General features: G+C 48.6%; 1 long non-coding RNA gene across 1 annotated transcript in view; it reads right to left on the bottom strand.

The window, feature by feature from the left end:
* The window catches only part of LOC144824067 (uncharacterized), a 736,106-nt gene that overhangs the window by 528,259 nt on the left and 182,928 nt on the right, over positions 1–24,919 (bottom strand). The gene's annotated exons all lie outside the window — the stretch shown is intronic.

Below are 24,919 nucleotides of genomic sequence, written 5' to 3'. Positions count from 1 at the left end.
CCGCAAAACATTTGTACATGGTTTTAAGACTCGCTATTTGGAAGGGAATGCCCCTTCCAAATAGCAAGTTGCAAAACCTATTTAGTGAGTCGCAAACAAATTGCGACTCGCGAAATAGGCAATGTACATGGCCCAATACGTTTTTGCATGCGCAAATGGGTTCACGAACCCGTTCACACATATAAAAACGGATCGTACATCTGGCCCTTAGTATTTTATATTGAAGTAATAGCCCCTCTGTCACATGCATTTCATTTGTTTTATAGCATCTCTCATACCATTGTAGGATGTCAGAGCACTTTACATCACACACATATTGAGACATTGAATCGTACATGTAAATCAGTGTGTATATAAAATGTTTCTAGAGTGCTTGGTCTGGAAAAGCACAAACTCAGGATTGAGAACATAACACAGTGGCTTGCACTGACTTTAACATTAAAAATGTATTTCCACCCAAATAAATCTTTTTAGCAGCATCAGGATAATGAATAACTGGGAAAAAACAAAAGTTACTAACTGGTACCATGCAGTTTGCAAGCAGCTCTTTGATGACAGTTTATACGATTGTCACTTATGAAGTGCACAGTAACAAAAGAATCTCTGTGACAAAAGCAGTAACCACGAACCTATGCACATAAAATGCTGCTTTACAAAATGCATGTTACACGTTCTTTGCAGTAGGCACATTAACCCTCTGTGCTACATTAGTTAAGTCAAAGCTGCCACTAAACAAAACTCTCCTCACGCTCCAGCAGGTACATTAATCACTGGCTTTATCTTGACACTTTTATTGCTGCTGGAAAGCTGCTAATTATACAAGAAACTTTTCTGTGCTTTTAAAACTGTTGCCTGCGGACCCCCTGGGAATGTGTCACGGACCCCTGGGGGTCCGCGGACCACAGTTTGGGAAACACTGCTCTAATTGATGGGTTTGGCCTAACCACTGAACAGTACAGGTTGATGTTCAGAGATACCCAGAAGACACAGACTCAGGACTGGACTGATTTTGTTGATTGTGCCACCAAGGTTCTGGAAGGCTGCTTGCTGGGAAGTAAAGTTAAGGACTATACAGGATTGTATAATTTGATCATGAGAGAACAAATCCTTAATAATTGTCAGATCCAGTTGTTGCACCAACACCTGATTGACTCAGATCTGACCTCTCCCAAAGAATTGGGAAAGAAGGCGGACATATGGGTCTGAACCAGGGTTAAGCAGAAACCCCAGAACCAAGGTGGTGATCAGAAAAAGGCAGACCAAAAAGGTGGGGATCAGAAACCAAAAGACCAGAAGTCTTCATCAGGCCCCCAACATTCTAATGAAGGAGGGTCCCAAACTTCTAAGAAGAAGAAGAAAGAAGGTCCAAAGAAACCTTGGTGTAATTATTGTAAATCTGCCTCTCACTGGTTTAGTGAGTGCACCAAGAAAGGTACAGCCCCTACCACTGTAGCCCCTAAGGCATCTTTCTGCACCCCCTAGTACAGTTAACAGTGGTAGTTCCCAACCCAAGGCTATAGTGGGGTTAACCATGGGTACTGAGGTGGATTCTGGCCTAGTCAGGATACCAACCCAGGCTGTTCTTGTCTTTAATGTGGACATGGCTATGTCCTCAACTGTGAGTCCCAGTACTCTGGGCAAGTACAGGCAAACACCTTTGATAAATGACAAAGTGGCTCAGGCCTACAGGGACACATGTGCCAGTGTCACTATGGTGACACCTAACTTTGTGGACCCTGGACAGATTGTACTGGGTGATAATTACCTGGTGACCAATTCTAGCATTGTCACTACTACCCATAGTGTGGCAGTTGTTAACTTCTCCTGGGGAGGGGTAACTGGCCTCAAAAGAGTTGTGGTAAGTGCAGACCTCCCAGTTGAATGTCTGTTGGGCAATGATCTTGAATCCTCAGTATGGTCAGAAGTGGAGTATAGGACTCATGCAGAGATGTTAGGCATCTCAGCACATATATTTGCTGTGACCAGGTCACAGGCCAAAAAGTGCCAAACTGAACAGGCCTTGGATCCTGAAACTATGGACCAAGTGCCATCCAAGAGAAAGAGCAGTAGGGTTAAAGCAGTGCCTTCCCCCCTGCCTACAAGTGAGGGTCAGCCTTCTCAGGAAGCTGATTCTGAGACTCCTGAAGGAACTGTCCTAGAAGAACTTGAACCTGACCAGGTTGAGTTTCTTGGGGCAGGGGGACCTTCAAGGGCAGACTTGAGGCAGGCCCAGTTAGACTGCCCCTCTTTTGAACCCCTCAGACAGCAAGCTGCTTCTGAGGCTGCTGGGAATGCTACAGGTACCCATAAAGTTTATTGGGATGAAGGATTTCTTTATTCGGAGGGTAGAGACGCCAAGCCTGGTGCTTCCAGGAGGTTGGTCATACCTCAGGCCTTTAGGGGTTTCCTTCTTACCTTAGCCCATGATATTCCCTTAGCAGGACATCTAGGCCAGAACAAGACTTGAGACAGGCTTGTCCCTCACTTTCACTGGCCCCATATGTCAGAAGATACTAAGGAGTTTTGTCGCTCCTGTGTGACCTGCCAAGTCAGTGGCAAATCAGGTGGCACAACAAAGGCCCCCCTCATACCACTACCTGTGGTGGGGGTACCCTTTGAAAGAGTAGGGATTGACATTGTTGGACCAATGGATCCCTAAACAGCCTCTGGGCACAGATTTATACTGGTGGTAGTGGATCATGCCACCAGGTATCCAGAAGCTATTCCCCTAAGGACCACAACAGCACCTGTTGTGGCAAGAGCCCTCCTGGGAGTTTTCTCAAGAGTGGGCTTTCCAAATGAGGTTGTCTCAGACAGAGGTGCAAACTTCATGTCTGGGTACTTGACTGCTATGTGGAAGGAGTGTGGTGGTAATTACAAATTCACTACACCCTACCATCCACAGTGCAATGGGCTTGTTGAAAGATTCAACAAGACCCTCAAGGGTATGATCAAGGGTTTACCTGAAAAGCTTAGGCAAAGATGGGACATCCTTCTACCCTGCCTTTTGTTTGCTTACAGAGAGGTCCCACAAAAGGGGGTTGGCTACAGCCCTTTTGAGCTTTTGTTTGGGCATCCTGTAAGGGGACCCCTAGGTCTGGTGAAGGAAGGATGGGAGTTACCTCTCAAAAGGCCTAAACAAGACATAGTGGACTGTGTACTTGGTCTACGCTCCAGGATGGCTGAGTATATGAAGAAGGCTTCTAAAAACCTTGATGCTAGCCAAGAACTTCAAAAAGCTTGGCATGACCAAAAGGCTGTGCTGAGTACCAGCCAGGGCAGAAGGAGTGGGTGTTGGAGCCAGTGGCCCCAGCAGCACTCCAGGACAAATGGTCTGGACCCCACACCATTGTTGAGAAAAAGGGAGAGGTCACCTACTTGGTAGACCTTAGAACCCCTAGGAGCCCCCACAGGGTGCTCCATGTCAACAGACATAAAGCATATGTCGACAGGGCAGACATGGGCTTGCTCATGGCTACAGATGAGGGACAGGAGGAAGAGAGTGACCCTCTCCTAGACCTGTTGACTCAGAATCCTGATGATGGTTCAGTTGATGGTGTGGCCTTAGCTGGCAGCCTCACTGAGCAGCAGCAACAGGATTGCAGACAAGTTCTACAGTCCTTTAGACATATGTTTTCATTGACACCTAGTCATACTAACTGGTACACCCATGAGGTGGACACTGGTGACAGTCTGCCTGTGAAGAGTAAGATCTACAGGCAACCTGACCATGTAAGGGACTGTATAAAGACTGAGGTACAGAAAATGCTTGAGTTGGGAGTAATTGAGCTATCAGAGAGCCCCTGGGCCAGCCCAGTAGTCCTTGTACCAAAACCTCACACCCAAGATTGTAAGAGAGAGATGAGGTTCTGTGTGGACTATAGAGGTCTCAATGCTGTCACTAGGACAGATGCTCACCCAATTCCAAGAGCAGATGAGCTCATTGATAGATTGGCTTCTGCCAAGTTTCTGAGCACATTTGATTTGACTGCTGGCTATTGGCAAATCAGGTTAGCTGAGGATGCCAAGGCCAAAACTGCTTTCTCAACCCCAGAAGGTCATTATCAATTTGTGGTGATGCCCTTTGGCTTGAAGAATGCACCTACCACTTTCCAAAGATTGGTGAACCAAGTCCTCACTGGGTTGGATGACTTTTGTGCAGCTTATCCTGATGATATTGCTGTCTTCTGCTCCACCTGGGAGGATCACCTGATCCACCTGAAGAAGGTTTTAGAGGCCCTGCAGAAGGCAGGCCTAACTATCAAGGCCACAAAGTGCCAGATAGGGCAGAGTAAGGTTGTGTACCTGGGCCACCTTGTAGGTGGGGGTCAGGTTCAACCCCTGGAGAGTAAGATCCAGACCATCAAGGACTGGACTCCTCCAACCACCCAGACACAGGTCAGAGCTTTCTTGGGCCTGTCTGGTTACTACAGAAAGTTTGTTAAGAACTATGGGTCCATTGTGACACCACTTAATGACTTGACTTCAAAGAAGATGCCAAAAAAGGTTCAGTGGACAGTTAGCTGTCAAAAGGCATTTGATGACCTGAAGAAGGCCATGTGCTCTGCACCTATCTTGAAGAGTCCTGACTACTCCAAAGAGTTTTTTGTCCAAACAGATGCTTCTGAGTTGGGTGTGGGAGCTGTGCTTTCACAACTTAATGTAGATGGTCAAGACCAGCCCATTGCTTTTATTAGCAGGAGGCTAACCCCTAGAGAGAAACGTTGGTCAGCCATTGAGAAGGAGGCCTTTGCTGTGGTTTAGGCCCTGGAGAAGTTGAGACCATACTTGTTTGGCACTCACTTCAAAATTCAGACAGACAATAAGCCCCTCTTGTGGCTAAATCAGAAGAAGGGTGAGAATCCCAAACTGCTCAGGTGGTCCATTTCCCGACAGGGTATGGACTTTACAGTGGAGCACAGACCAGGGACTGACCATGGCAATGCAGATGGTCTCTCCAGGTACTTCCACTTAGAACATGAAGACACAACTGGTCAAGGTTAGTCTAATGTCCCTGCGTTTGGGGATGGGGGGTTATGTAGGAGAGTAGGGTCTGCTTTCCTATGGTCACCCCACTTTTTGCTTTTTGCTTCACTGGTTTTCGACTTAGATGTGGCTGTGGGTCTGCTGTGACGACGAAACCTTCAATTTGCACCACTAGTCTGGTTGCTCTAGACTGGCCCTTGCTCCCCTGAAAAGGAGCAGCCCATCAGACCTTGCTGGTCTGATTAAGAAGCCATCTTCCTTTCCTGCGTGGGTTGCCTTTGCCAAGGCTTGTTGACTCCAATCCGAAAGCCAACACTGCCAAGAGTGAGATCTTTTGTCGGACAGTCCATGCCCAGCTCCTGGTCATCGTCGACACCTCCTGGTCCACGTGGCTGCAGAGACAAGCTTCACTACATCACCTGATTGCTTCGCGACATCGCCTGGTTCCTTCCTGGTTCCTTCCTGGTCACTGGCTAGTGACCCAGACTCTGTCCCCTCTGCTTTCAGGTGCTCTTCATCCTCGATCCGCCCTTGGATCCAACCGGACACTTCTCTCCTGGTCGCCTGCAGCATCTTTCTCCAAGGCTCCATAGGATTCAGCGACGAAACCCGACACACTTTGACACCTATGCACCCGCTTCCTGTGGGTGAGGCAACGCGAGTATTTCGGTACTCCTGTGGATATTGACTATCCTAGTGTCCTAGTTTCAAGTAGCTTTTCCCTAGTCCATCCGGAAGTGTCTTAAAAGAACTAGTTTCCATTTCTTTTGTTCCCATTCTAACTCTATGGTAACTTGCGTGCATGTAAAGACACTGCACGCGCGTCCCGGGGGCCTCCTGCTCTCTATCCATTGGTAGTACAGTGTAGCCCCAGCGATTCTCCAGGCCCTAGGCCTTTCCTTTGTTCGTGACGTGGTTCTTATACCACTATTTTAGTATGTGGTTCGAAGTGCCCCTAGGGCATTACTGTATTTTGTGCAACTTATTGTATTTTGATTAAGTAACTTGTTATGTGCTGGTGCCTCTGACCTTATAAAGAGTTCAGAGGATTGTGTTAGAAATAAATACATATATATTTTGATATACAACCTGTGTGGTGTCCTTTCACTTGGTATTAAAGGGATTGCATATGGTAAAACAGCTGGCTTCACATGCCCTCTTGAGTTTAGCCTAAGACTGCTTTGTCCATGCTACCACTAGGATAGCTGGTCCATAAGGTTGACTTTACAACCATCACCATAAGGGTTGTTTGGACTGGTGCAAGGTGCTCACTAGAATAGTGAACATCATATACCAGGCCAACTTCTCACATATTTCCCTTAAGCGACGAAATACATGTTGGCTAAGGACTAAAGAACGGAACAAAAATATTGCAAGAATAAAGGAATCTGTGGAAATTTCAAACATATACTATTCTACATATTGCATGTTGATAATAGTGTGAGCTGGAGGACAAGAGTTTCTGTATTGTTGAGTTTGGCTCACATATTGGGGAGTGGGGTGTTCTCCCTCCCTCGCACACACTGCACTGCACCATAGGACAACACACTAACATGTAGAATTCTTTAGAGTGCTATATCCCTTCATCCAATTCACCCTTTAAGTTAATGAACCAGAAGACAAACTGGCTTCCTTGCCTAAACCATTCAGGATGCAATTAAGTTGGCAATCCGAACAGGCCTAGACATCACTGATTTTATAAGTCAGGCTAATGAGAACAAGTGTGGTGCTTTGTCAACACTCGTAGATGAGATCCACAGCCTTCCCCGGGGATGCTCAGGCAACAGTATTGGACATGCCATTTGATTGAGCCACAACGCACTCGTTAGGTCTTTTGGCACCACTTTGGCGGTCTCCCCAACAGCTTGACCCGTTTTTGGGATTAGCCATGGAATTGGCTTATCGGCAGTGCCAGGCCAATACCCTGTACAACTGGCCTCCCAGTCCTGTCAAGGTCGAGGTCACAATCCCAATAAACAGTGACCAGGCCATTAGGGGTAGCATGCGTCTTAGTCGCATGTCCCTCCAGCAACAACTTCAAAGCCTATTTAGTAGACCTTTAGTCCCACACAACAACTCTGTAGAAGGCATGGTCAAGTTTGTCTTACAGATGTGACAGAGCATCATGTATGACAGATGGTCCTTCAAATCACCTATAGGGGCTGTGCCTTGCTATTCCTTTTTGAAACACCATTCCTGTCCTGGCATTAGGCTGCTTTCAGAGCTTCATCTGTCCATTTTGCATCTGGAGGTGCAGGTTCATTTGGCCAAAAGAACCACAGAGAGGGTACCAGCCTAAGAAATGGGGACTGCATGTTGTTCCTATTACTTCATTGTGCCAAAGGACAGAGGCCTTCATTATATTTTGGATCTTCATACACTCAACACCTTCCTGAGTATGGACAAATTCAAGATGCTCACACTAGCCCAAGGTCTACTTGCAGTGGATCCAGGAGCCTGGATAGTGGAGTTGTACCTGCAGGCAGCCTATTGTCATCATTTTCGTCCTCAGGCGCATATACACTATCTGTAATTCAAGGTGAGCTACAAGCATTTTAATTTTTCATGCTCCCTTTTGGCTCACCAGCGCCTCGTGGACTTTCATAAAGGTGATGACAGTGGTCGCTGCCCATCTTTGGAGGTTGGTAGTACCAGTCTTCCCCTACCTCAATGACTGGCTAATGAGGGTGGGCTCCCATTTCAGCTGGGGACCACCTCTAGACGACGCAAACCTCGTTATATCACTAGGGTTCTCAATCAATCTGAAAGTCACACTTACTTCTTGTACAGACTTCCTTTTATCAGAACCGTCCTGACTACAGTGCATTTTCGGTCCCTACCTCCGGAACATGTCCACGAAATTCAGGCTATGATTCTAATGTTTCAGCCTCTGCCCTGTGTCTCAGTCAGGATTAATCTGAGGCTTCTTGGCCTGCTGAATTCCTGCATCCTGCTCTCCAACCATGCGAGGTGGCACATGCAAGCTCTGCAGTGGGATCACTAGTCCCAGTAATCCCAGGACCAGGGGAACCTGTCAGATTCCGACCAGGTGTCAGAGGAGATTGCAAAATATCTGCAATGGTGGCTGCTCAACCACACTTGGTCTAGTGGCAGACCCCTTTCCCTACCCTATACAGAGAAGATGGTGGTGACCATCAACTCACTCCTCTCCTGGGCTGCAGAAGTCCTGGGAGAGTTAGAGATCAGAAGACTCTGGTCTGTGGCAAGACTCACCTCCATATTAATTTGCTGGAGTGGCACGCAAATCGTTTGGCAGTGAAGGCCTTCCTGCTAATCATCAAAGCGAGGCTGGTGTAGGTTCTTATGGACCACACCACCAGCATGTAGTATTGCAACACACGGGTAGGGTGGGTTCCTATGTCCTGTACCTCTCGAACTGGCTGGGTCATCAAGGCGTCTTCCTAGTTGTGAACTACGTGACAGAATCTTTGAATGCTAGAGCTGATAAACTCAGCCAGCGATGACTAGCGGATCACAAATGGCAGTTAAACCAGGAGGTGGAGCAGGGCATCTTCCAGCAATGGGGAGAGCACTGGCTTGGTCTATTCTCCACTGCAAAAATGTGCAGTGTCAAAATTGTTCTGTATTAGAGTTACCCAGAGGGCCCTCTCTGAGACACACATACTGCCTGGAGAGGAGCACAGGTTTACTGTATGTCTTCCTGCTGCTACCACTGTGGCCCTGAGTTCTGAAAAAGTTCAGGAACAACCAGGCCCAAGTCACGTCAGTGGCCCCCAACTGGGCCATGAGACTGCGATACCCAGGACTTCTGGGCTTGAGCATCTGTCCTCTGATAAGTCTGCCAATTTGGGAGCACATTTTGGCACAGCATCAGGGCAGGGTTTAGCACCCAACTCTGCGCAATCTGCAGCTCCATTCATGGAGATTGACCAGCGGCAGTTGATATCCTTTAATCTCCTTTCAGAAGTCATTGAAGTATCTTGGCAGTGAGATGCACGTCCACTAAATCATTGTATGCAGTATGCTGGAAGAAGTTTATGGATTGGTGTGGCACCCACCAGAAGCACCAGTTGCAAGCCAGGCAGTTGGATGTCTTGTTCACTTTGGGGAAGATTTATTAAGGGATTATGTTGCCCTTGCATGACGCAAGACAAAGCAATTCCTTTAGTGGGATTTACAAAGCCATGCAAAGCCACATTGTGTGGCTCTGCGTGGTTTAGTAATTCCAAAGTAGTGCAAGGAAGCGCATAGTGCTATCTTGCATTACCTTGGGTAAGAGAGGCGTTCCCTGGGTTGAGTATGGGCGTTCCCTCATATCCACCCATGGTTTCTGAAACGATCCCAGATTTACTAAGGTCAGTATTCATGGAATTGCGTCAAAATGGTGCACCTCCGAGACCTTGGCATAACAAGAAGAAATATCTTTAGTTTTGCTTGTGACTTCCTACATTCTGCAGCACACATAGCACGAGGAATATGCCTTTAAAGATTGTTTTTGTGATGGAAGGCATCCCTTATGCCATAAAAACAATTCTGCTTGTAAAATAGGCACCCTTTGACCCATGGCGCAAGGGTACCTGCACTGGTGCAAGGCAGCACAAAGTGCACCTGTGCATGGAGAGAGCAGAAATGTGTCATACCTTAATTGATAAGGTGCATTTCTGCTCTCTCCTTTCAATGCAATGCAGCAAAGTAGTCTTGCTGCATTGTGTTGCATGAAACAATAGTACATCTGCCCCTTTATCTTTATCCCAGCAAGGACTTGCAGTGGGCACTACTAAAGGTTACTTGATAGCCCTTTCGCCCTTTTTACATTTGCCGGACCTAAAGGTTTGCAACATATGATTCCACCAAAACCCTTTGAAAAGCTTCAGTGGGAATTAATCTTGCATCTTACTTTCCTAATAAAGTACCATTTCGAGTCAATGTACAGTTGTTCAGTACACCTCTTGACCTTGAGAATTTTATTCCGGTTGTGATAACATCAGCACATCACATGAGTGAGCTTCGGGCACTCTCAGGCCAACAGACTTATACCATCTTTTTTTGACAACTGGTGTTAAGAAGTGCTGAGTTCCTGCCACAGATAGTCATGTCTTTTCATGTTGGACAAGTTAGCACTCTTCTGACATGCTTTGCTCCGCCTCATCCCTCGGAGGAGGGAGAGAGATTCCATTGCCTGGACCCCAGGAGAGTACTGAGCTTTTACAGTGATCATACCTAGAACTATAGCGTCAACAATCAACTCTTTAAAGGGTTCTCTGAAGTAAATAGAGGTAAAGGTGGTGGAGAAGTGTACCATATCACAATGGATAGTCCTATGTATTAAGCTCTGCTATGCACTGGCTAAGAAGAAGCCTCCAGAAGTCTGAGGACTCATTCCACCAGAGCCAATACTGTCAAGATATCTGTCAGGTTGCAACATGGAGATCCGTTCACAAAGCACTATTGCTTCAACAGTCAAGTCCATCTGGATGGGAATGTTGCAAATTCAGTCCTGTATGAGTTTTGATCTGAACCATTCCACAAACCCACCACCAGGAGAGGTACTGCTCTGTAATCTATTCAGAAGGTAAGAAATTAGCAGTTAGAAGTTCTTATCAGAAGAAAAGTGACATTCCTCGAGTAATTCTCCTGGTGGAATCTCTATCTAACCGCAGCTTTCTCACCACCAATCCCACCTTTCCGTTCTATGGAATGGCCTCCTTTTCCATCTAAAAAGGTCCCAATTTAGGAAACTGCACACTGGTTCTTTCAGTTTGCTGATAAGCTAGGTGTCTGATAGCGTGGACAAACCTACGAGAGAAAAGGTCTACAGCGCATGGGTGCACTTATGTACGGCTCCGCTTGTCACTTTCAGAGCAGAATTAGGTTAGCACCGTGTCACACTGCTTTTTAGAGTTTTCGAATCCAGTCTGGCACCTCACAAGGTGAAGAATCTGGGGTTAGATAGAGTATCGACAAGAAAGAGCATTACCAAAGGGAAGTAACTTGTTCTTCTGGTCATAATCTTGCTTGTTGGATCCTGCTGTAGAATTTGCTTTCTGAGCTAGTGCTCCAAAGCAACTGATGCACTTCTGAACACTAAACAAAAATATTAACAATTAGAATAAATAACTGAAATGGTAAACTGTACTCTCGTTTATAGTCTATTCTGGGATGCTAGTGCTTGCTGGCAAGCAGCAAGCACCAGGGTGTATCTATAGCAATGGTCCCGGTGACTCCAGAAACGCATTCTTCAAGGAAACCCATCAAATAATCCATTCAACGCATTGATTACACACAATAAGGTTAGAGGAGGGAGCACTAATTTCAGGCTATTTGTGCACATCTTCAGCCTTCTATTTCCACTATCACGATAAGGACCTGGGGTGCTGGTGCTGACAATGGCATGGAGTCTGACTGCACCCATATACTTAAGTCTTTAAGAAAGTGCAATAAAAGAATAGGGTCAGTACCTTCCCCTCTCCCTCCTAGGAGCACTCTAACATTTACTTCAAGATGGCTACCGGAAGGTAATTACCCCAAGGAGGCTCCTAGCCTGGGATCACTTGAACAGTGTTTATCCCTGTCTTGTGCCGATCATCTGCACACCCCCTCAACTGAAACTTGATGCACTTACCTCCTGCTACATTCAACTCGTCCGGGAGCTGGATTTGTTCTCTGGATGCCGCCCTTCTTGTCGTCTTTCCAAAGGCTCCCATGACTTAACTCCCGGCAGAACCGATGAGGATGTCTGGGCTCTCAATCTATCTCTATGGCGCTCTGCCCATTCACGGGCTACTCAAATACGTTTAAAGTACGCGGTCTGCTCCAGGTTGGGGGGAGCCGGCCGCCATCTTGACAACGAGGATCACTGGGCTGAAGAAAGAGCACCACAGTGTTTACTGTCTTTCCTCTTGGCCAGCCTTTTCAATGTTACTCACTGGATGGAGAGTAAGAGCTGTCCCATATAGAACGAGCGCGTTGTTCACGTTCTGTCTTGCACTGCAGTATCTATTTCGGCATCCTGCATTGATGCTGCCCACTTTTGTGTGTAATTTAGCTGCCACTCCCCCTCAGGGGAGCGTTTGTTACAAATTCCTCCAATGATGAGCAATCCGGCAACATTATCTCCACATATTTGCCCCGGTACTTGAAGCAGCTTATGGTGAGGGCATCAAAACTAACAGAGGCCTTCATTGTCTTTCATATGATTATTGTTTTCAAGTGGGAACTGTATCCTGTATGGCAGTCAACTTGGAGTGGAGCTTTCCATGTGGCAACGAATGCTTTAGTGCTGGTGGTGACTTAATGACTCCTAGTGCTTAACCTATAACTATATACTTTATGGATTCCAATTGAACCTGAAAAAACTTTTTTTTGTTTAACCACTCCTGCTCATGTTATTGCGCACTGTGAGGCAACTCCCTCATAGCACCCTGATCAGCCCGCAACCATCAGTTCGTCCCTACATCTACTAATGTTGCTGGATTACCAGACTGCTTTGCACGGTCGGTTTACCCACCTCTGAAGCACTCCCGCTAAACTGATTGCGCACTGTGAGGCAACTCCCTCATAGCACGCTGATCAGCCTGTAACCATCTGCACATCCTTACATCTACTAGCTCTGCTGGATGAGCAGACTTACAGAATTTTTCTCTAACCATGTTACTCCCCAAATTCCTCAACACTGCACTTAAGAGATATGGCCCCAACTCATTGAGCATCAAGTATCCTAATAATCTATCTAACAGTGCAAAAAAGAAGTTCAAACACAGCCTTCTCAAACAACTTCTGGAAAAACTAATAGCCAATACCTACTACAGCATGAGCAAAGGAAATAAGAAAACCGACTTCATCTTCTACTCTAAATGCCCTGCAAAATGGAGAAACATCTTCCCTCTCCACCGAAAAGTCACCAATTAAATCAAAATTCCCTATGGTAGTAAACTCACCACATCCCCCTCACTAACCTTTAGTTTTTTTTCTTAAACCGTCTTTATTGCACTTTTCAAAGCATTAAATTTCCCTCCCATCCTCCCATCCAAGCAAACATAAAACAACAGAAACAGATAAGCAGATACAGTTTGCGTTAGTGGCCAGGAGATATAGTATGACTACGTATATAATAACAACATCATAACACATCAAAAATACCATAACAAAAATTAATTCCTTACCTAGTGATATAAGCCAATCCCTCAAAGGGGCCAAAATTTGAAGCCCCCTTTTCCGAGCTCAGATACCTTTATGTGCATTTATGTGATTAAATGACAGAGGTGCAGAGTCAAGCCAAGCTGTTGCCAAGCTCGGTCTCAGTACCGCCATGGGTAAACATTAAAAAAAAGAAAGCGGAACCATGGGGAGAGTTAAGGGAAGAACCACCTTCTCTTGCTCCTGGACTCCTAGCAAAATCAATTGGGGGGTAAACTTGATCCGCAGGTTTAATTGTACCTAAAAAAAATTAGATATCTCTCTTCTCAGATTCGCTAGACCCGGACACTCCGCCAGCATATGCACCAGATCTGCCCCTGTTTCCTGACGCCAAAGACAGTTTGAGCCAGAGATTCCCTCCAATTTACAAATTTTAGCCGAGTGATATATAGATTGAACCAAGTCTTATAATGTTGGATCTGTAGGTTGGCATATATAAGTATTGACCGGCCTAATACTAAGGAGGAGTGGGCATTCTCCTCTGTTGACAGTAGTGACCTCGCCCATCGAACAGCATGTTTCACAATATCATCCCTCATCCTATTGTTTAATAATTTGTATATGTCGCCGATCGAAGATGTGTGCCTGGCTAGTAAATCTACAAGTTGACAACTGATGAACCCTTCCCCCCTCCCCTTTTCTTCCCTATGAAATCCCTAATTTGCAGGAATTTAGAGAATTCATTATTCCCTAAGAGGAATTTACTCCACAAATTTTCAAAGGTTGTGAAACTTGTCAACAAAGAAATCCCCAAAAATTAATGGACCAAGATTTGCCCTCCATCGCTTAATATACCAATACGTGAAATAGTTCTGGTAAAAGAGGATTATCATAAAGGGGAGTGTAAAAACTGAAACTACCAACCCCTAGATTTTATCTAACACTAGTCCATACTATAAAAGCGTATATAGAAGTGGTCTGTGGTACCCATTCCTGGAATAAAACCGTGTTTTACGGGTGAGACAAACAATTTTTATAATAACCTTAGATAGTCTTGAGGATAAGATTTTAGCGAACAGCTTGGTATCGGAATTGATTAACGTAATGGGCCGATAAGATCCTAACTGATTCACTGGTTTTCACTTTTTAGGGAATACTACCATCCTAGCTGAAGCCATGAGTCAGGAGGAGAATTGCCCTTCTGAATGGCCAAAAAAACCTCTAACAAAAAGATATTAAGGGTGGAAGCAAAAACGTTATAAAATTTCCCCGGGATGAAATCTGTCCACAGGGCTTTTCCATATGTTAATCTTGACATTGCTGCTGTGATTCCTTCTATTGATATGGTTAATTCTAAAAGCTCACAATCCTCCCTGCCCAATCTATCCATAGACACCTGATCTAAATATATATCTATCCCCTCCGGATCTACCTTCTCCTTAGCATACAACTTCTGATAGAATCTTTGGAAGGCGGAGCATATCCCCCCTGCTTCAGAAATGGGACCAAGCTCGGGATCTAAAATTTGTTTAATGTTGCCGTACGTTGCCCTGCTGTCTAGCGCGCAGAGCTAATCAACACTGATCTCGTCCAATAGTGCTGAGTCATCGGTGTCAGGGCCATATATAGAACCGACTGTAAACACCTCTCCATCATGAGTACATTTTACAATGGCCCATCTTCCGAGTTTATCCGCCCTAGACCTAGTGAATCGTATCTTGCCTTTACGCGCAAGTATCACCACCCCACCGGTACGAGTACCTTGCAGCGTCCTAGAAATAACTTGATACCCTGTGAATTCCATTAAATGTTTTTGGGACCCCTCAATGTGGGTTTCCTGCATACAGAGTATATCAGGTTTTAACTACTGCATATAAATATTAACCCTTTGTCTCTTCCATAAATTGTTTAGGCCACAAATATTATTTGAAGTTCTCCTTAAACTAGTTATTTTTTAGTAACAGATAAAGTTGCCTGTAGGTTACCGACCACAAACTCAACCCCTAACCATGCTTGGATCCCCCCCACCCAAACACCATCCTCCCACCTCCCCAATCCCTCCCTCCCAACCCAAACCATGAGCAAAAGGGTCACTCCTGACCCTGATGATGGCGCTAAACACATTCTGCTCCTGCTTCCACCGCCCCTGCCCCGAGCCACTCAGCCCCTTGTAAAGCCCCCCAAAAAAGAGTGAAGAGGTAAAGAGAAAAAAAAAGTAGAAAAAAAATACCGAACAAAGGTAGAAAAGGCACCCGATACAGAGAGCCTAGATAGACCTTTAAAGAATCCTCAAGATATATTTTCCAGGGTAAGAAAACCACCTAAAATCACCTCAAAGGAAGAAAACACTATGACCTAACAAAATACTCATTATTTGTGCCAGAGGTGAAGAAATAAAGCAAAGGGATCTTTTATCAGCCCAGTCCAGTTTCTTTAGAGATTTCTTTCAAATATTCTTGTGCCTTGACCTCCAAGAGAAAAGTGAGGGTATTTCAACTATTGCCACCACCGCTTCTGCTGCCACCGGCCGCTCCTCCACTAAGGTGACCCGCTCTGCCATCTCAGAACAAATTTTGGTGACTTTCTGCACTGCGCCTTGCATTTTTTTGTGGCTAAATGCTCTCACTTGTGTTCAACCCTTGCCTCGGACTGCATCTGTTTCAGCATAGAGAAGATTGTGTCCATTGAGGGTGCAGGATTCGTAACTGGTGGTGGGACACCCCCCGTAGAGTACCAGACCTCTCTCCCGCCACAGCGCTATAAACCCGGCGAGTTGCAGAATAATCCCACTTCAGTTGTCTGGCGGTGCTTAATTCTGGTCCAGAATCCTTCTCACTCGTTCTTGCTCACTCACTACGTCGTTTTGAGAGGGAGAGACATTTTTACGTTGAAGGTTTCACCTTTCCTCCACTCTGGCTATCCCCCGATGTATATGGAGCTGAGTCATCATCAGTTATTTCCTTACTGAGGCCTGAGAGGTCTGACTCATCCGTTAAGAAATAGAATATTTCTGCTGTTTCGGGGGACACTCCTACTGCCCCTAGATCCTGATCCATCCCGGGGGTCAGCACTTGTCACCTCCATTCAAACCACCAACAGATAATGCAACCATACTGGGTACTAGCCCCTGAGCCCCGGTCCCAGCCCCTGCCGTCGCAATAGAAAGCTCTCTCCTTTCTCAAACCTTTTCTCCCATATCCATGAGCTTTCCCTTTTCAATTACCATTTGGTACACAAAATCAGTCCCCCACAGTCTCTGCCAAAATGTTATTTTCATCGATTACAGGCACAGCCGGGGCAAGGGGGTGCAGGACTTACCCTGCTCCTTCAGTTGTAGCCCGCACATTTACCAGAACATTTTTCTGGAATTGAGGGTTGTCTTTTTCTCCCTGCATCTTCCTTCAGTGCCTCATTGCCACTAAGGGGCTTCCCAGATGTGAAAGCAGCACCGTCTTCTGAGCTGTCAGCCTCTTGCTGTCTGGAGCTGCGCATACAGGCAGAGCAGGCGGGCCCCCAAAAGCTCCACCCACTCCTTGAAAGGTTTGGCAGTCTTCAGCGGCATAATAGGGCTTCACGGCAGTCGAGGCTGAGAGAAGCCTGCACTGTCATTTACAGAGCGAAACACTGCTCTCCTGGCGATCCTGCCAGAAGCCAACAGCCTAAAGGCGTAGTCGAGATCTTGTTGGAGATGCACACTGGCGCGCTCAAGGAATGCAGTATTTATCAGCATCGGTGTTGGCGGTCCAGAGTGGGGTGGGAAGCAAAAACTGCAGTGAGTTAGGCGGCAGCCATCTTGCTCCGCTACTTACCTCCTTAACCTTTAGAGAGGAATTCTCCATTTATATCTTCAGAACAGGAAAGATAGTTATACAAGCTACCGACCATAACCTCACCATCTTTGACTGCCACTTCCCGCCCCTTCGAGGTAGCTAATCACAACATGGCCTTGTGCCCCAATCTCCCCTCTCCCTTCTACCTCCTATTGCCAAACCTGAACCTTCGCGCCCGCTAACTCCACTGACTTGTTAAGCACCATTGTTGAACCCTCTGACACACCAAGCAAAGGTGCTGCCCCCATGACACATGCATTCACCAAGTAAATACTATATTCACTTCAACGGCACCCAAGCAACGAATTAACAGTAATAAAACTCCCAGACTTACACCCAGAACCCAATGACGCTAGACCCAACTCTAAACCACTCGCCATGGGCTCACCCTTCTCTACTAATGCTGACCCTTCTCAGCTCTCACAAAATGTCCGCATCTCCAACCTCAATGACACAGGCCCTCCCTATTGTGAAGCTCACTCTCCCTCCTTAGCCATGAGACCGTATGCATATACACCCTCTTTTAGAGATGGAAACTTCACTGAAAAACTTTCTCAGCTCCTGAAGCGAATAGAGCTAAAAGATGATTCACTAGCTACAGACCTCTCACGTGTAAAAATTACCTTCTGATCCAGGCCAAGTTAACCCACTATCATACTCCTAGTAGGGAGAAGTTATCTCCATTTATAGGTTCTCGAGCTATCAACCAACATCCCTACTGGACCACTATTCCCTTGAGTCGTGCATCCTACAGACCCCACCGAGCTTGCAGCCATGTATCTGATTCGGAAGCCAAAGCTCTCTTAGAATCCAATATCACTTTGACCCAGATTATGGTCCACACTCCTCTGTCCACTATTCCAGTAATCATGGGCACAAATAGAATCCCTAGAACGTGCACCTCGCTTTGACCGCCTGCTCAATATACCACTATTCAGACACTTCATACCACAAACAATAGTTCTAGCCTGCTCACATGCATGCTCCTAAACTGCAGATCAGCAGTTAAACACGCCACAGATATTGCAGAAGCTATACTGAATAATGAAATAGATACTGCATTCATCTCTGAAACATAGCTCAAAGAACACTCAACCACCATTCTAGGCCTGCTCATTCCTCCCGGCTATTCCATCATTCGACATGACAGACCAAAGAGATTAGGTGGCAGTCTGGCAATCATACACAAAGAAGAAATTCAGCTTACTACCCTAACACCCTCAAAATACTCAACTTTCGAAAACCTTGGAGTTGAACTTGCAACCAAAGACACCTTTACTATCAAATTTCACAACATCTACCACCCACCTGGTGATCGCTCCCTCTTCTCAGAGGAACTAACTGACCTAGTAACATGGTTCTCTGACTCGAAGGACGTTTTCTTGGGAGACTTCAATATTTAATGGAATAACTCAGAAGATACCACTGTCCGCCTCCTAACTAACCTTGTTATGTTATGTTATGTTAGAATTATTTGTAAAGCGCGCTTACACCAAGCGGTTTCATGGTGCTAAAAAGCTGAAGGACAGCGGCGGTGGGGAGCAGAAGCGTTACTCGTATGCTTGTAGGAACAGAAGGGTTTTGAGGAGTGTTCTGAATTGGGTGTAACAGGTTACAGATCTCAGTTCAGTCGAAAGAGTTCCAGAGATGGGGAGCCAAAAAGAAAAATCGGAGGCCACCATGTTGTTTGTGTTTGAAGTGGGTATCGTGAGCAGATTAAGGTGGGAGGAACGAAGTTTGCGTATGGGGGCATAGGAGTGGATCATAAAAGAGATGAAAGCAGGACCCTGGCCCGCGAGTGCTTTAAAGATGATAAAGCCCAGTTTGAAAACACAGCGTTTGGCCACCGGGAGCCAGTGAAGGCTCTTCATCAGGGGGCTGACATGCAAGTGCTCAGGCTGATGATGGATGAGCCTGGCTGCTTGGTTTTGGACTAGCTGTAGACGCCAAAGTTGGTATGCTGGGATACCAACATAAAGCGAATTTGCGTAGTCAATACGGGAGATGACTAGAGCCAGGGCAACAAGAATAAGGGCCTCGGTGGTCAGGAATCTGCAGATCTTGCGAATTCTGCGACCTTCTTGAATTAAATGACCTCAAACAACTCTGCAAGGAACCAACCCATTGTAAAGGCTCCACTCTAGATGCTATCATCTGTAAAAATGATCTGCCGCTCGAAGTCCGTTGGAGCAGCGTGGAGTGTCTTTCCCTCACCTTGTGTCAGATCAATCAATCAATCAGGAGTTTGTTAAAGCGCGACTACTCACCCGTAAGGGTCTCAAGGCGCTAGGGGTGGGGGGAGTTGGGGGGGTGCAGGTTCCATTCCATCAAGGAGGGGGTCTGTCGAAGAGCCAGGTTTTGAGGTTTCTTGCGAAGATGGGGAGCGATGTTGTCTGTCTGAGGTGGAGCGGAAGGGCGTTCCATGCCTTGGCCGCGAGGAAGGAGAAGGAGCGGCCTCCCGATCTGGTCTTTCTGGTGCGGGGGACCACAGCGTAGGAAAGCTGGGCTGATCGTAGGGTCCTTTGGGGTGCGTGGAATTTGAGTCGGCTGTTCAGGTATGCTGGTCCGGTGCCGTGGAGGGCCTTGTGTGTGTGGGTGAGCATCTTAAAGGTGTATCTCGCCTCGACGGGGAGCCAGTGGAGTGTGCGCAGGTGCTGGGAGATGTGGCAGTGTTTTGGCAGTTTGAGGACCAGTCTTACGGCGGCGTTCTGGATGTTCTGTAGCTTGCGGATGAGGTTTTTGTTTATTCCGGCGTAGAGTGCGTTGCCGTAGTCGAGTCTGCTGGTGACCAGGGCGTGAGTGACTGTCTTTCGGTGTTAGAGGGGGATCCATTTGAAGGTCTTACGAAGGAGGCGGAGGGTGTGGAAGCAGGAAGATGAGACAGAGTTGATCTGGCGGTCCATTTTGAGCTCGGAGTCCAGGATGATTCCCAGGTTGCGTGCGTGGTCTGTGGGGGTTGGCGGGTTTCCGAGGGCGGTGGGCCACCAGGTGTCACTCCAGGCGTCGGGGTTTGGGCCCATGATGAGTACTTCTGTTTTGTTGGTGTTTAGTTGTAGGCAGCTGTTTTTCATCCATTTGGCGACGGCTTCCATGCCTTCTCGAAACTTGCGTCTGGCGGTGTTGGGCTCGTTGGATAGGGAGAGGATGAGCTGAGTGTCGTCTGCATATGACACGATGTTGAGTCCGTAGGTTCTGACGATGGGGGCAAGTGGAGCCATGTAGACGTTGAAGAGCGTCGGGCTGAGGGAGGAGCCCTGGGGGACTCCGCAGGTGATAGGTGTGGGGTCCGAGAGGAAAGGGGGGAGTCTGACCCGCTGCGTCCTGCTGGAGAGGAAGGAGCAGATCCAGTCGAGGGCCTTGTCCTGGATTCCTGCATCGTAGAGTCTGCGTATTAGGGTGCGGTGGGAGACTGTGTCGAACGCCGCTGATAGGTCGAGGAGGATGAGGGCTACTGTTTCTCCTTTGTCCAGTAAGGTGCGGATGTCATCTGTTGCGGCGAGGAGGGCGGTTTCCGTACTGTGGTTTTTTCTGAAGCCGGATTGGGAGGAGTCGAGGATGTTGTGTTCTTCAATGAATGTGGCGAGTTGGCTGTTGATGGCTTTCTCGATGACTTTCGCTGGGAACGGGAGCAGGGAGATGGGTCTGTAGTTTTTGAGGTCGGTGGGGTTCGCTGAGGGTTTCTTTAGGAGGGGGTTGACCTCGGCGTGTTTCCAGTCGTCGGGGAATGAGGCGGTCGCCAGGGAGCGGTTGATGGTTTGGCAGAGCATGGGTGCGATGGTGTTGGCGGCTCTGTTGAAGATGTGGTGGGGGCAGGGGTCCGTGGGGGCCCCTGAGTGGATTGACTTCATTGTCTTCAGTGTGTCTTCGGTGGTGAGGGCTGTCCAGTCATCAATCGCTGGTTTCCGGGTGTCGGGGGTGGTTGGTGAGGGTTCAGTGTGTTGGTTGTCTTCGTCGAAGTTGTCGTAGATGCTCTTGATTTTGTGGTGGAAAAAGATGCTGAGTTTGTCGCAGAGGTCTTGTGAGGGAGGGATGTCGGTAGACTCGCTGGTGGGTTGGGCGAACTCCTTGATGATGCTGAAGAGTTCCTTGCTGTTGTGTGCGTGGGTGGAGATTCTGTCTTCAATCGCTTTTTTCCTCGTTTCTCTGATGAGTTGATGGTGGGCGTTGGTGGTGGCTCTGAAGTTGTTGTGGGCTTCTGTGGATTTGGTGTTTCTCCAGGCCTTTTCGAGGCGGCGGCATGTGCTCCTGGACTCTCGAAGTTCGGTGGTAAACCATCTGGCTTTCTTGGCACGGGTATTGTTGTTTTTCTTGAGGGGGGCTATGGTGTTGGTGCTGTCCGAGATCCATCTATGCAGGGTTCGGGCTGCGGTGTTGGGGTCGTCGTTTTCCGCGATGGTTGGGGTGGAGTTGTTGAGTGAGGAGGTGAGCTGGTCATCGGTGATTTTGGTCCAGTTTCTTTGTGGAAGCAGGTGCTGGTGTCTGTGGATGGTGGGTGTTCTGAAGGTGAAGTGGACGCAACGATGGTCGGTCCATGGGAGTTCGGTGGTGTGGCTGAAGGTGATGGAGTTTCCTGTAGTGAAGAGGGGGTCGAGGGTGTGTCCTGCTGAGTGCGTGGGCTCGGTCACGATCTGGCGGAGTCCAATGTTGTGGAGGTTGTCCAGGGGGGATGTGGTTTTGGGGTCCAGTTGATTGTCGAAGTGGAAGTTGAGGTCTCCCAGCAGGGTGTAGTTGGTGGATGCGATGGCCTGCGGGGAGATAATGTCCGTGATGGAGTTGGCGAAGGGTCCAGGGGTCCAGGGGTCGGTAGATGAGGGTTCCTCGGAGGGCTACGGTGGGGCTGGCCAGTATCTTGAAGTGAAGGTGTTCCATCAGTTCTGTGGACTCGTCAGGGAGTGTGCTCAGGCGGAGGCTGGATTTGTGGACGATGGCGATTCCTCCTCCTGGGTGGATGGGGCGGTCCTTCCTGGAGATCTTGTATCCTTGGGGGATGGCGATGGCGATGTCCGGTCTCGAGGTGGTGTTGGTCCAAGTTTCGGTGAAGAATGCTACGTCTGGGGTTGTGCTGTCGAGGAGGTCCCAGATTTCTGTGGCGTGTTTGTGGAGGGATCGGACGTTGAGGAGGATGCATTGCAGGGTCTTCGGTTCGGTTGTGTTCTTGTGGGCGGGTTGTGCTGGATCCGTGTTCTTGGCGGTGCTGCAGGTGTGCCGGCAGCGGTGACAGCTGAAGGGTCCATGGGTGTCGGCTGGTGATGCTAGCTTGCAGTTGTTGTTGCAGCCTGGGTTGAGTGCGTGGAGTGCTGCTGGGTCGTAGCGTTGGCGGGGCGGAGGTCCAGGGTTCCTGGTGCTGGTCGCGGACGGGTCCCAGATGGGCGCAGACGTGCTTGCCTTTGACGTGCCTTCGGTGCACCAGCGGCGCGCCCGCAGCCCGCGGCCGCCGCCATTAAGTAGGGGTCGGGGAGGGCTGGACAGCTGGGAGGCGGGAGCGGGGAGGGGAGCTGGATTGGGCCGGTCGTGCTGGGGGGGGAGGGGCCGCACAGAAGAGCAGAGATGCAGAAAAGAGCAGAAAGGTGAAAGATAGAAAGGGTAAAAAAACGAGTGAAAACGAGTGAAGGAGCAGAGGGAGAGAAAGGGAAAATGGGCAGAAATAAGGCACAAAAGAGCAGAGGTGCAGAAAGGTGAAAGATAGAAAGGGGAAAAAAACGAGTGAAAACGAGTGAAGGAGCAGAGGGAGAGAAAGGGAAATGGGCAGAAATAAGGCGCAAAAGAGCAGAGGTGCAGAAAGGTGAAAGATAGAAAGTGGAGAAAAACGAGTGAAGGAGCAGAAAGAAAGAAAGGAGACAGAGGTCCACTGGACCACCAGGGATGAGGCGCAGGGAAACCTGAGGGTGGAGGAGGGCCTCGATCACCAACACTCAAGAGTGCAGGGGCAGGGGCACCTCACTTAATGGTGGAGCTGCGAGGGTGGGAGTGCAATTTCACTGACAATGAGTCAGTGGTCTTGCTCGCCTGTCCCCGCAGTGGCCGCCATTAAGTAGGGGTCGGGGAGGGCTGGACAGCTGGGAGGCGGGAGCGGGGAGGGGAGCTGGATTGGGCCGGGCGTGCTGGGGGGGAGGGGCCGCGGGGGCAGCAGCGGCGGGGAAAGGTAAAGGGAGGAAAGAAGGGATAAAGAAGAGGGGTTCCAGGATTAACGTGGGCAGAGAAGTCATCGGCGGTGCAGCGGGACTGCGAGTCCCAGGAACCCAAGCGGCGTGCTGAACACCCGCATGTGGAGACTCTTCCCGTTTGGCCGCGCCCCCCACTCTGTGCGCACAAGACCGCGACTCGCGGCCCCCGCTCCGCGGGAGCCGCTCGAAGTCGGTTGGAGCAGCGTGGAGTGTCTTTCCCTCACCTTGTGTCAGAGGGGTTCCAGGATTAACGTGGGCAGAGAAGTAATCGGCGGTGCAGCGGGACTGCGAGTCCCAGGAACCCAAGCGGCGTGCTGAACACCCGCACCTGGAGACTTTTCCCGTTTGGCCGTGCCCCCCACTCTGTGCGCACAAGACCGCGACTCGCGGCCCCTGCTCCGCGGGTGCCGCTCGAAGTCGGTTGGAGCAGCGTGGAGTGTCTTTCCCTCACCTTGTGTCAGAGGGGTTCCAGGATTAACGTGGGCAGAGAAGTCATCGGCGGTGCAGCGGGACTGCGAGTCCCAGGAACCCAAGCGGCGTGCTGAACACCCGCACCTGGAGACTCTTCCCGTTTGGCCACGCCCCCGGGAGGCAATTGACTTTAAAACCACACTTAAGGACGCGCATCGCGGGATGCGCGCGGGCGGGCGCTGGGCTAAGCCCGGGCAAAGGGCGGGCCGTTTGAGGCCGTTAGAGAACGGTAGAGACCGGACCGGGCTACTCCCCTAACGCCCTACTTTGCAGGTTACCTTCACAGATCCGCCTGGCGGCACAGAAGCTCGGACGTAACACAATGGCCACTAGAGAAACAAGAAGCAAGGCTGTTTCCATGGTCTCAGGTACTTTGGACAATTTTCTTGCTAAGGCAAATACTGTGGTCAATAAGGGACTCACTGTGTTGGAAAAACAAATTGCGGAGGGTATAGAAAATTCCCATCTGGCTTCACCAGGGTTATCACCTAATGTTAGGTCATCAGTATTGCTTGATGCCACACACCTATCACTCATGGATAGTATTGACCAAACCATAGAGTCTGTCCTACAACAGCTAAGGACACCATCCAACTCTCATAGGGACAGAGACTCACTACACATCACTGATGACGTGGAGCCCTCCCCCACCGTTGAGTTAGTATCATCTAGGGCTCTGGGGGACAGTCCCGCATCTATAGAATACATGGGTCACAGAGAGGATGCTGCCCTGAAAAGGAAAAGATCTAGGAAGCCCAAAGGCGCCAAAAGGGCTAAAGTTGATTCCATAATGAACACCACTGAAGACAGTGTGGGCGCCCCCGGAACATCTGTCATGAGAATGACATGGAAATGGCGAGTACTCCACCTCCCGCCCCCATACCCACGCATACTGGCCCATTCATTTTTGGTGGGGTTGTTCCTAATACCTCAGAGCACCTCATCTGCTCACTCACTGGTATCCTCAAAAGCCTTTTGGATCCTCTCTCCCTTAAATTAGACTCTATAGAGACTAGACTTCTAGCTATAGAAAGACTAAGTGGCAGTGGTGGCGATAAGCCAGAGCCAAGAGCAAGCACATATGGAGCCCATGGGGACAATGCCGGGACTTCTCATTCCCCTACTGTTACAACTACTGTGGCCCCTATTTTACCAATAGCTTCTTCCCGGGAAAACACTAGCCTAGGCCCCATGCCACAATCTGCCCCCGTACCCCTTCCCAGGCAACTGCCTCTGGTACCAACTGCTAGGAGGTCGAAGCCACCTGCCTCGGCCACCCTACCCGGCCAGGAGAGACCAATAAATGAAACAGCCAACTGCCCAAACAGGTTAGTTAGTTCTAACAACCGG

Source organism: Lissotriton helveticus, chromosome 3_1, assembly GCF_964261635.1.
Source record: "Lissotriton helveticus chromosome 3_1, aLisHel1.1, whole genome shotgun sequence".
NCBI classification, from domain to species: Eukaryota; Metazoa; Chordata; class Amphibia; order Caudata; family Salamandridae; genus Lissotriton; species Lissotriton helveticus.
Note: the sequence above shows the minus strand (reverse complement) of the source record. Positions and strands in the feature narration are given on the sequence as shown.